At 35.8% G+C, this 12,303-nt stretch overlaps 1 protein-coding gene across 3 annotated transcripts in view; it reads right to left on the reverse strand.

The window, feature by feature from the left end:
• GRIK2 (glutamate ionotropic receptor kainate type subunit 2) overlaps positions 1-12,303 on the reverse strand; it is a 418,840-nt gene that overhangs the window by 261,272 nt on the left and 145,265 nt on the right. The window lies entirely within an intron of this gene.

Raw genomic sequence — 12,303 nt, forward strand, 5'->3', positions numbered from 1 at the left:
AAGCTGCCATCAATTCATCTTTAGGGAGAGTCCTGAAGGAGCAGTTTGTGAGCTCTCCAGCTGGCATCTTCCTCCAAAGAGATCAATCACATTACCTCCTCGACATGTTCAACTTCAACCAGTCCAGGAAGCAAGAGCCCCAAGTTTGTTTTAAAACCTGTGTCTCCAGCTCAGCAGTCTTGCAAGCCATTGCTATGCCACCTGGCCTGCTCATCAAACTATTTATCATTTCCATTAATGCTGCCTTTGTGCTGCACAGGAAGAATACAAGCAAATGCGCCTTGCAGTAGGCTGAACACATGAACCTTTTTCTGTACCAAAGAACACTAATACTCTTTTAAAGACTACTCCTATCTTCAGAATCTCAAAAACTTCAAAAATAATAATATATTGCTTTGTAGAGCTACCAGAATAGTTTCTCTATTTTCAGCAAGTTGTTTCCTCTCACACTTCTCTGTACTCTTCTTCTTCCCTGACAGCTCCCTACCCAGTTTTTCTGATTATGTCTCAGAAAAATATCATTGTATATTGGGCTTTGAAAGGGGTATGGGTAGAAGGGAGGAGAATGACAGTTTATTGGGCATTGATAGAATGCTTCACATCACCTGGAACAGTTCATTGCTATGAAATTATTCACAGATGTTGAACATCCTGAAAAGATTACCCATGAACTCTCAAGATTAGCATTATCATCCTCATCCTCTACTTAAAAAACACCTCTAGTGAAAGGATTAACAAGAAAAAAAAAAAGAAAAAAAATTGCACTTGCTAGCAGGGCTACTTGAATAGTGGGCTATTCTGTGTTCTTTGGATGTAACAACATAATACAGAAACACCATTAAGAAAAATGCAGAGGAAATAGAGATGAAGAGAAAAAACAGCTTGATGGACCTTTCTCGTTTACCCATATTTAGCCTTTTACTACTCATACTACAAGATCATTTCACTGAATTCCAGCAGTGTAAAGCATCCTTGAAATTGTCATCAGTTATATTTAAACCCATTTAAAGACAGTACCAAAATGGTGTGAAGTGTCTTTAATGGAGGAAGATTTTTAAGATATGTAATCCAGAAAAATTTATCTTCTTAAACATAATTAATACAGCTCCTTATTACCAGCTTTAGAGTACCACACTTTAGCAGGTTTTTCAGTCTTGTAATTGAAGCATTGGAGAGTAATCAGAACACTATGTGTGTATGCATGTGTATGTATATATATTACAGATATTACTGCATTAGAGCTTTATGCCACTTACAATCTGCAGTACTAAAAATGCACTACAATTAGTGGTGGTGACATGAAGAAGAGTTCGAAGGTATCTAGTGTTGTGTTGACTTAAAATATTTTTCTATTATTAATCTTGATCAAGATTCCTACCAAGAAAATTATAGCCCTGTATCAGCAAAAAGAAGGAAAGTATTTGGTAACTATTCTATTTAACAAGTCCTTTGTTGAGAAATATAACTGCTCTGTTTAGAATAACTTCAACTGAAAATCTGAAAATTACATTCATTAGGGCAAGCCAAGATACATTAGTCACCCATGATAGTAATAGTATTTACCAGAATGAACTCTGGAGGTCTGTTTGGTTGACAAAATTTCCTTCTGGGGGAAAAAGTGTAAATGTATAGAGGGTCTATGTCAAGCTACCCGTAACTAACTCTGTACTTATCTCTATCAAAGTATACAGTAGTGACCTACCGCCCCCAACTCTTCTTCAGAGATACAGAACTCCTGCTTATAAATCAGAACATCTTTAGACTATATTGACATGTTCTATCATATGTTGATTAATTCATTCCAAGCTCCACTTGCCCCATATGGGGCCTTTCAGCTATACAAACACGCTTAAAGAAGGTACAGTGTTTAAAAACCAGAACTTTATGTTGTTAGAAAAAATAATTTGATCATCAAGTTTTTTTGGGCTTTTTTGGGAGGGGGGAAGGATTGTTGTTTTGAAGAAATATATTTCTTTTGAGCATATCACTAAAAAAAAGCTTCAGTCACACTGAAAAGCCAGTTCTGGGTCACCAAGTATGAGAGGACAAATAAAAGTTACATTATTTCCAACTGAAAATATTTTTCAAAAAATTTCTCTTGGATGGTAGTTATGCCAGTAATCAGTGACAACTTTTCAGTTTAGGTACATAGTTCTCTCCTGGCATTTTTTTTCCCAAATCAGCATCTTCTCACAGTGCTTATTGTCTAGACTGGACTGAGACTAAATCAGATACAGAACTTCAACATAGAATAATGGTACGGATGCCAGTAATCCATTTACTGACTTAATTGCCTGCTGAAACAAGATTTCTAGGGCTAAGAACTATGTCCCTCTCTAAACTTCTCCGTAATTGGGGCTATGATGCAGTCTCCCAACATTCTTCTTGCTCTCATGGTGACATATTGAGGTGTGGGCCATTCTGTGTCACACACAGCTGGACATTTAATCGAGACAATCAGATAGTTTTGCATGAGCTCCAAAGCTCAATATTTAGAAGCTTACAATAGAAATATTTTAGATCTTTATTTTCATTTTAAAGGCTTTACAGTTTCCTTTATTAAAAATAAACTAATTCAAAGATGAAGTGTGTATGGGAAGGAGGGACATATTTGAATATCTTTTGTTCCAAAATTTGACCTGAGCTTTGAAGGTTCAGTGTCAGAGAGCTGATACCTGATTTGCCTTCACATCCACACTTTCGGATTCAGCTGCATGCTCAGGTATGCTTAGTGCCTTTCGGGCACATTAGGAGAGAAAGTCCAGACCTCAAACTTCAGGTAATCCTTACTTTGTATGTGGAAGTATGGACCCGACTCAAGAACTTTAACCTTTATCTCCATCAGTCTTACCCATTTTTGGTCACTGTCAGCTCAATAAACAGAGGGTACTTTATTGAGGAACATGGGATCAACAGTGATCATACAAATGGTATGAGTATGTGTCACCAGACTGAGGGGACTTTTCTTTCACTCCTTGAGGGGACTTTTCTTTCACCCTTGACTTGCTCTTCCACAAAATGATGCTGATATAACCAGTAGTGCACTTCAAGAGGACTTAGAGCACAGTAATACTAATATCTGAGAAAAATGAAAATGCTCCTTTCTAAAACAAAAAAAAAGGCAGAACTGTGGTTTTTACTAGATGCATGTATGCACATATGTGTATGTATTTGAAATACAGACTTAATTATTATGAAAGATCTAAGCGTCTAGACTAAAGAGAAAAACCCCTTTATTTTAAACTAAGAAAGATTTCCATTTTGAAACAATTACTTAGTACAGGAAAGTAGAAGCGTTTAAAATTATATTCAAAATTAATATGGAAGTTGAGATTACTAAAATGCCACATATAGGAAAGACTAGCCTTAGGGTTAAAAAATAAAAAAAATCACTGAACAAGAATACCAGGGATCCAGGATTAACTCCACAGTCAGATTTCCATTCTGATACTGTGCATATCGCTTCAGTTTTCTGTGTCTTGGGTCTTAGCATCTGAATGTTAAATCCATTTTACTGCTGTTTCAGCATAACCAGATGTAATTGAAGTGCAAGGCAATAATCAGCTTTATTGTTTTCCTTAAATATGCTAAGTGAGCACGTCAGAGCATGGGTGCGAATGTCTTTTATAGTTAGTTTCAAATAGCCAATCCCAATTCAGCCTATTTCCAGAAACAATTGTTTTCTAATAATGGCTTTTCATCACTGCAGTGAAAGAGCCCTTTACCCCATCCCCCACAGTTCCACAAGAGGGAATCAGTCTGCTGCTTAAGTTCAGAAAAGGCCTTCACTTCATGGAAAGGTTTTGATCTTGAACATCGCTATAACAAGATGAAGAAAATAAGTTTTTCATACCACCCAAGTACGGCTGGAGCATACAGCAGCTGAAAAAAAAAACAGAGAACTGTCCATTCCTTCCCTCACCTCTGCACATAGTGTGTGAAAATATAAGAAAAAAATAGTTTAATATAGTTCAATAAAATGTTGAAAAGTAAGAAAACATTAAGCCTTTTATATTAGATTTGCCATGTTTTTCTAGTTTTCAGCAACATTCCTTTACGTATGTGGCTCTATTGTATTCCTGATTTGAAATATTGTTACTGTTCACTTTTCTGAACATGTTTTTTGGACATTTTCAGAAAGCTTTATCTTTATTTCAGAATGATGATGATGACAGCAATGACAATTAGCAGTCCTGGGCATTTCAAAAGAATTCTTGTAATAGCGTGAAGTATGATCTCTCAAGTGGCTGACATCTATGAGCAGTGCAGTTTAATGAGGGTGAAGAGGAAAAAAGAGATCTGCTACAGTCAAAGGACAAAACAGCTTTTGTCAAAGCTGTCAGAATCAATGTTAAAAGATGCAGTAGAACAAGTTAGAAATTTCTAGCCATACCCATAATAGTGGAAGTATCACTATTGTGATATTAAGCTTATTTAAACTCACAAAAGCAAAACAATTTAAAGGACCATTTGGAATATGTTCATTGTTAATGCAGTAATTTCTGGTATCAGTGGTAGGGAATAGTCCTGATAGTGACATTAAAAGGTCACCATTACCAGTCTTTTCTGTTCTGTCTAGCAAAAGCAGTATTAAAACATTGCTATTAAAAAAAAAAAAAAAAACAAAAACAAAAACAAAAAACCCAACCTAAAACAAAACGGAAAACAAAACCAAAACCAACCCACAACAAAAAACCTCAACACAACAACAACAACAAAAAACCAAACAACAATAAACCACCAAAGCTTATGAGATGGAGTTTCCACAGCCTTTGAAGGATACCTGTTCTTTGATTCCAACCTAAATGTTCCTAGCTAAATTGTTTCAGCTACAATTTTAAACATGTCTCTAACTATGCTGTTTAACATAGAGGATAGGTTTTTTGTTTCCTTTTGCAAGAACCTTTTGTTCACTTCCCCTAGACTAAACACTCTTTTAGTCTCTCCTCCCAGGTCATATTTCCTAAACTTCTGATCTAAAGAACCCTCATCTTTCTTGAGATCTGCTGCAAAGAACAATGTAATATAATATGATGGTTTATGCAGATTAAATTGCAATTACCTGGGAAATTCTCACACATGAAATTCCAGGTCATACAACCTTATGCTGAGTACAACGTTACACTTTCTTTCTTGTAATGCCATTGTTAGCTTATCCACAAGGACCACATCCTACATTAGATAGATGACTGTTAATATACTTTAAAACAAATCATATTTTCTAGGGTGTTATAACTTATGAGTTTATCAGTTGCATATATAACTTGTATACTCTTCATACCAGAAAATGAACCTTGTAAGTATATCTTTTCAGTTTTGCAGTAAACTGTAACCAATCCATTTCCACCTTATTGCTAATTTTTTAATCCATTTGACAACAGCTGCATAAGGAACCTATTTCTCTAATTTGCATATAAGAATGTTGCCTTTCTTAAGGCAATGTGTGACTTTCTTAAGGCAATATTTTTACATCTATTACATTTTCCTTACCCATAAGGCGTGTTGACCTGTCAAAGGAGGAAGTTTTACATTATCTGCTCTTGATAAAGCAAACTTGACAGTTACTCATCACTTTGAGACCTTTTGAGTGTTTAGTAGACAGTTTATTTGTCTAGCACTTATCCAGGAATAGAAATTCAGCTGACTACTCTTTTAAAAAAACAACCAAACAAACTAACCAAAACCAAACAAACAACAAAAAAACCAACCACCCCACACCTCGTATTACAACCTCACTTTATTCTACCCAATTTTAAGCAACTCCCCAGTAAGGAAAGTAGTTATTAGGAATAAGTGGATGATTTAGATGTTAGTGAACTTAAACAACCAGGATAAATGTACTTCAAAATTTGGACAAATATCTAAGTTGGGATACATCTGAGCCTGCCTACCTTTCCCAGACTTCTAGAATTTTGCCTATCATTCATGAGCTCTCAAAAGGTAATTATTAATAGATCTAAGATTACTTTATTTTAAAGTTTTTCAAAAGTCTCTTACTCAAGTGATTTGAAAACTTAGGTCCCTTGACAACTCTTTTTGTGTTTTATTCAATTTCAGTATTATTTAAGAAATCATTAACTGATCTGAATCTTCCTTGCTTTAGACTTCAACTAATGCTGTTGGCAGAAATTCCAGTTTTAATAACATTCACTTTCTTGAATTCTATTCAGTATATTTTGCTGGTTTGCACTTCCCTAATAATAAACCATTATGTTCCATTCCCAAGCATTGCTTCACTATCAGAAATATCACAAGAACATCTCATACAGGAGCATTCAGTATTTTCAGTATTAAAAATGTCAACATACATTATAAGAGCTCACATCTTTCTAAGAATATTGTAAGAACTGTGTCCTTCTGTACTCTTATTCCCAGTGAACACCTAGTTTGAGATATTTGTTGATATTAAAACCTTGCCTTTGGTTAGTTTTGTTAGATGATTCTAAAAAGGATGGTAAGGAAAAGCCCTGTCCACTTAATTTTCATGGTTTAGTGGGGTTTTTTGGATCTTGATGCACAGCAATGCAAATCACAATAACAATACTCCTTCATGTTTTCTATAATTACAGTTTTGCTCCCAGCAGATGTCTCCTAATGTATTGTGGACTGAGCACCCCAGATTATGTTTAAGCAATCTCTCCTTATTTCTGTGTGGCATCTATTCTTTAACAAACTTTACCCTTCTATATCAAAATTTCAAACCTGAAATGTATTCTACTGCATGCCAGGCATGTCAGTTTGTAAGTTTCTGTTATAGATCACAGCTGTATAGATACAGCATTCTCAACTCATTTCGTTCCTTCTCTCTCATTCTGCTAAGAATAGCCCTAAGTTATGCAGATGTGTTTATAAAGGAGAACAGCTTTTCACATAAATTTAGATGTTGCTTAATTTATTTACAGGAAAACAAAGTTGAGCAGGCCTTTTCAGACCATCTCATATTCTGTCCTTCTCAGTTGCCTGTTTTCTGAAGTTTCTTGAACACCTGTTCTCATCTTTAAGCTGCACTATGTATATTCTCCTTATAGAGAAATTTTTTCCCTAGCCAGGATTCACTTTGAATCACTTTGAAGCTTTTTCTCCTTAATCCTTTAGCAATGTTGGCCACCTGCCATCACCCCACATCCATTTTACCTCCAATATACTTAATTCCCCTTAGTGTAAAGTTATATTAACTGCAAAGGCGAGTATCCTTTTTTATTAGTAGTATGGGCACAAAGGAAGAAAAAAACCCACACAACACAACAATCCACAAGATGTAAGATATATGGAAATAAGATATGTGAAATATAGAATAGAATAGTTCTGTTGGAAGGGACCTACAACAATCATCTAGTCCAATTGCTTGCCCAATTCAAGGCTGACCAAATGGCCTTGGTCCATTTGGTCCAAATGCCTCTTAAACATTGACAGGCTTGGGGCATCAACAGCCTCTCTAGGAAGCCTGTTCCAGTGTTTGACCACCCTCTCACTAAAGAAATGCTTCCTAATGCCAAGTCTAAACTTCCCCTGGTGCAGCTTTGAGCTATTCCCACACGTCCTGTCACTGCCTACCAGGAAGAAGAGCTCAGCACCTCCCTCTCCACCTCCCCTCCTCAGGAAGCTGTACAGAGCAATGAGGTCACCACCCCTCAGCCTCCTTTTCTCCAAACTAGCCGAACCCAGTGTCCTCAGGCACTCCTCATAGGACAGGCCTTCCAGCCCTTTCACCAGCTTTGTTGCCCTCCCCAGGATGTAACATCCTTCTTAAATTGCAGGGCCCAGAACTGCACACAATACTCAAGGTGAGTCCACAATGCTAAATACAGCGGGAATAAGGTAATGTGAATTTTAATACTGGCCCCAAGAAATAAATTGTAGTTTTATTTACAAACCAATGCTACCTGTATATTACAGTAAAAATATCAGCAAAATGGCATCTTTCTTTTACCATCATTTGAATTAAAGCGTAGGGTTCAATACTGAAGACCAACACCAAAAAAAAAAAAATTATTTCTGAAGTAATTTTTTCCAGCTTTTACTTTGGCTTCTGTTCATAGATGCAACAGATTTTTGGTGTTTATACTCATTCACCCAAGACCAAAACAAATGTTAATTAAGAAAAAAACCCAGAACTCTGTTTATATCAACTTAATCTGCATAAAGCATTAGCTGGCAATACAAGTGCCCCTGTAATTTAAAGGCATCAGTGTCAAACTGTTCATCTATGCTTTGTTTTGGAATGCTGAAATTTACAAACTTATTTAGAGTTTATGTATTCTGTTTTCTTTAGCACAGAGATTAGACTATGTACTTGAAATTAAGTTACTGTTTTGAGACCAATTAAAACCATTAGGACATGCAGCTGATGAACATACTGCCATTTTTCCACTTTTCTTTCTTAATGACAATTGACTGTAGCAAATCTGTAAATCTGAAAAGACTTAATTAGCATCCAGGGACAGTTTAGTGGTATTTAATTAACAAAGAGACAATAAATTACTTTAAGGAACCAAAAAAAAAACAAAACCCAAAACAACCATAGCTAACCAACCTCTCATTACATCCTGCTAGGTTTTTTTTAATGGGGTATTCTAGTTAAAAGGAATATATTTTGCCATTTAGAATGACCACAGGAAGCAATACTTGTCTTCAGAATAGCAAGAAAAATGTTCTAGAGGCTCATTCCAACTTTTTACCTGTACAACAGATAGACTACATTGAAAAAAAAGTCTTGGGCACTAAAATAAATGGAGAAACTAAATCATAGAAGGAAGCAGAATATAGATATTATCTAAAGCAAAAAAAAAAAAAACAAAAAACACCACACTACAAAAACCTGAGATGCAGTATTCAAACAGAGATTCACAGAAGAAGGACTCACTCTTTTTTTTTTTTTCATCCCTGAAAGAAGAGACTCATCTACCTACTGTCACAACACCCACTCCATAAAAATACTACCAGGGCAGAAGGCTTTATTATAACATTAAAACTTTTGCCCATTCTGTGTTCATTTTTATTTCTATTACCTTATCCCCACTATAACAGACTGCATCTCTTGTTACTGAGACAAGAGAGAATTAATCTTTCTAGTTTATTCATCTACTTCATCCTATTTATAGAGTCTGGATTCTTCCTTTTTACACTGTATTCAGCCTGGTCTTTTCTCTCTTCCAGTGTTACTGATCATATCCCTTCAGAAGCATCTCTATTTCAGCATGACACAACCTCCGTTTTCTCCTGTGCCAAGTTATCCGCCTTTCCTCATGACAGGCTCCTGAACACGAGGCAGGCCTCAGCAGCACAGAACAACCTACTGTACTGAGGTACAGACTGATGTGAGGAGCAATACCCAGTCTCCATAGGTTAATCTTCTCTGACTTAGTCATTTCTGCATCATAAAGCTGGGGAGGGTTGGGGGCAGGATCCAGTTGCTACCCATAGTGCATGAAAAACAACTTCTTTATGTCTTTTCTCAAATTAGTAGCAAGATGTACAGATATTCCTCCACAGAGGATACAGGGAGAATACTTCAATGAGGGAGATGACCCAATAATGGCTGTTCTTTGTGGTAAACTTTCAGATGTGCAGTTGTTCATTATTGCAAAGTGAGCCTGGGATTCCAAATTTCTCTCTTATTTCAAACTGGGTTCTAAGTGTAGACTAACTTTTTCTGTACCACCTTCATATCACACAATCTCAAATCAAATTGGATCCAGATCAAATACTGATAAATTGGATCCAGATCAAATAGACTGGTGGCAGTCTGTTTTGCACCATGTGGATGTTGTGAAGGCAGCTACACTAAGGATTGAAAGGCACACAAAAACACTATGGAAGACTGCATCAACACTTATGTGCAGTGCCTAGTGTAGCATGAGGAAAACGCTCTGCTATCTATTAGAGTCAATTAAGTGGCTTTCCTTTCTATACCCTAGGTTAAAAACTGAATATTTATCTTATGCCATGGCAGGAGATAACCTCTTCGTCAGCTGAAGTAACTACTTTTCATTCCTCTGTCCCTTGCCTCAAAAAACACCAGTTTGCAATTGAGCTCTAACAAGATTTAAACTCTACTTCTTTAAGATTGACAGTTTCTCATAGCTAAGAGTTGTTCCCGTATGTACTTCAAAGGCAAGCGATGTTGTGGACCGTCACAGCAGTGTGTCCTGCTTTTGAAGGCTTTGAATTATCCATAGCAGATGCTACTAACAAAGAGAAACTGACAGTCTTAAAGTAGATTTTAAATTTACGTTTAGCAAAGGCCACAAAAAAGAGAAGATAACCTTTTTAAAACTGATTCTTCTTTCTGTCTCTTCAGAGAGCAACAGATTTCAAGAAAAAAAGATGTTGTAGGTGGGATTACTATTTATCAGGAAGAACAACCAGTATCATAATATGAAGGGTCTAGCCACTCCAGAAAGAAATATTAATTTGAAGTCAATATTTCCTGAAATAATTCTTTATGCTTTTTAAATAAACTATGCCTGAATCTCCTTATTCATTGTCAAACTTAAAGTTTATTTAAAAACAGCTCATGTTCTTTTTTTTTTTTCTCTTAAATGTTTACTGTAGTCACAGGTAGATCAAGTAGATCACAACATACACAAGAAAAACTTCTTTTCCATCTTCATTCCTATTTCTACTTACATCCTGACTTCAAAACATACTTTATGAAAAGCTAACAACATACCTCTTTCAGAAAACATGGAGCTTAGAGAGCCCATTAAACATAAAATATTTATTTTTGATTTCTTTTGTTTGGGTTTGTTTTGTTTTGTTGTTTGTTGTTGGTTTTTTTTGGCGGGGGGATACATGAAGATATTGAGCAAAGCAGTTTCAAACTGTTAAAATATATGACTTTTCTAACTGAAAGGCCTGTTTTTAAAGATAATCCTGTTTATTGTAAAAATAGTTAGTTCCCAAGCAATTTAAATCAAAATGAAACATTTCTAATTTATGTAAACCTAAGTCTACAACTGTTTCACTGAACAAATCACTTTTTCAATCATCATTTGATTAAAATTTGAGGGTTTTTTTCACTTCTGTCCTATTTCAGGACAAAAAATATCAAAAAACATTAATAATCAGGCTACATATTTCTTGCCTTAAGTCTGTAAAGCTAAACTTTAAATCAGAAGTTTGATTACCTGAGGCTTTTGGTGACATCAGCCAACAAACTTCTAGGGAGACAGCCTCTAAACTTCACTGCCTTCCTTTCTTTTTTAGAGGGCATAAAGCAAAAAATCAGTTATAAATAATTTTATGCACTGCCATCTCTGATTGTTCCCTTCTCACTTTTGATAGCTATACACACATCTTATTTGAACTTAAATAATTCAAACAGGACAGGTGTTCTATCCTGCTGTAGTTGCCGTTTGTCTTCACCACAGGTAGCTTCACATGTAGCACATATTGTTTCTTGATCTTATTTTTTTATTTCAGGTTTAGATAGATAGTAGCATGATGTAACAAGGGTATCAACAATCTTCCAGTCCACTGAACCATGAGAAGGGTTTGAGGCTCACGATGCTCTTTTGTTGCCAATGACTGTTCAACCAGCATGGAAGAAGCTAGCAACGTTTCCAAGAAGATTAAATATATCTCGTTTGGCTAAGTACGTTCCTTGTATCTTCCATTACAGTCAGATTTTCCTCTTACCAAGGTCTTAGTTCTGACTGGCACTAGATAGACCTCAAATCAAACTAAAGTTTTTACAGCATTTTTCAAAGAGGTCACTGTCAAGGCAAAACAGAAGGGCAAAAGAAATTTTAGGGTGAGGTAAGGGAAAGGAAGCGAACTGGTATGTTTCTGCTGGAAAGTCAGGAGTTCATTTTTAACTCATGCAACTCATCTGCAAAACAGGCCTCCAAACTTCTTTTGGTTTCAATTCCTAGCAGCTAAAACCAGGGCTCCGTCTGCAATTCTCTCTGAAGAAGCAGATGCTGAAATTCTAAAGAAATACCGCATCTCTTTTTTAACTTAACTAGTATTAGAAGCTGCGCTAGAATTTAGGTCTTCTATTTCACTGGTCATACTAGCGCATCTTTCAAGTTACCATATTTTTCTTCAAAATTTAAGTTTCAAATAAAATCAAAAGACATAGCTGTTAGCAACTGTTTAGAGACTGCAGAAAACATACATAGAGCGTGACTGACAGCTGTTAGCTCAAACAAACAGAATTCAGCAACTGAAGCATACTTATGAGGTTAGGCTAATAAACCCACATTATTTTTTATACACTACCTTTCCAATAGAAGTTCTTGTAATTTAGTTAAGATTTCTTAAATTAAGAAATATGAGTAGTGACATCCCCCCTCCCTC

Source organism: Chroicocephalus ridibundus, chromosome 3 (genome assembly GCF_963924245.1).
Source record: "Chroicocephalus ridibundus chromosome 3, bChrRid1.1, whole genome shotgun sequence".
Taxonomy (NCBI): Eukaryota; Metazoa; Chordata; class Aves; order Charadriiformes; family Laridae; genus Chroicocephalus; species Chroicocephalus ridibundus.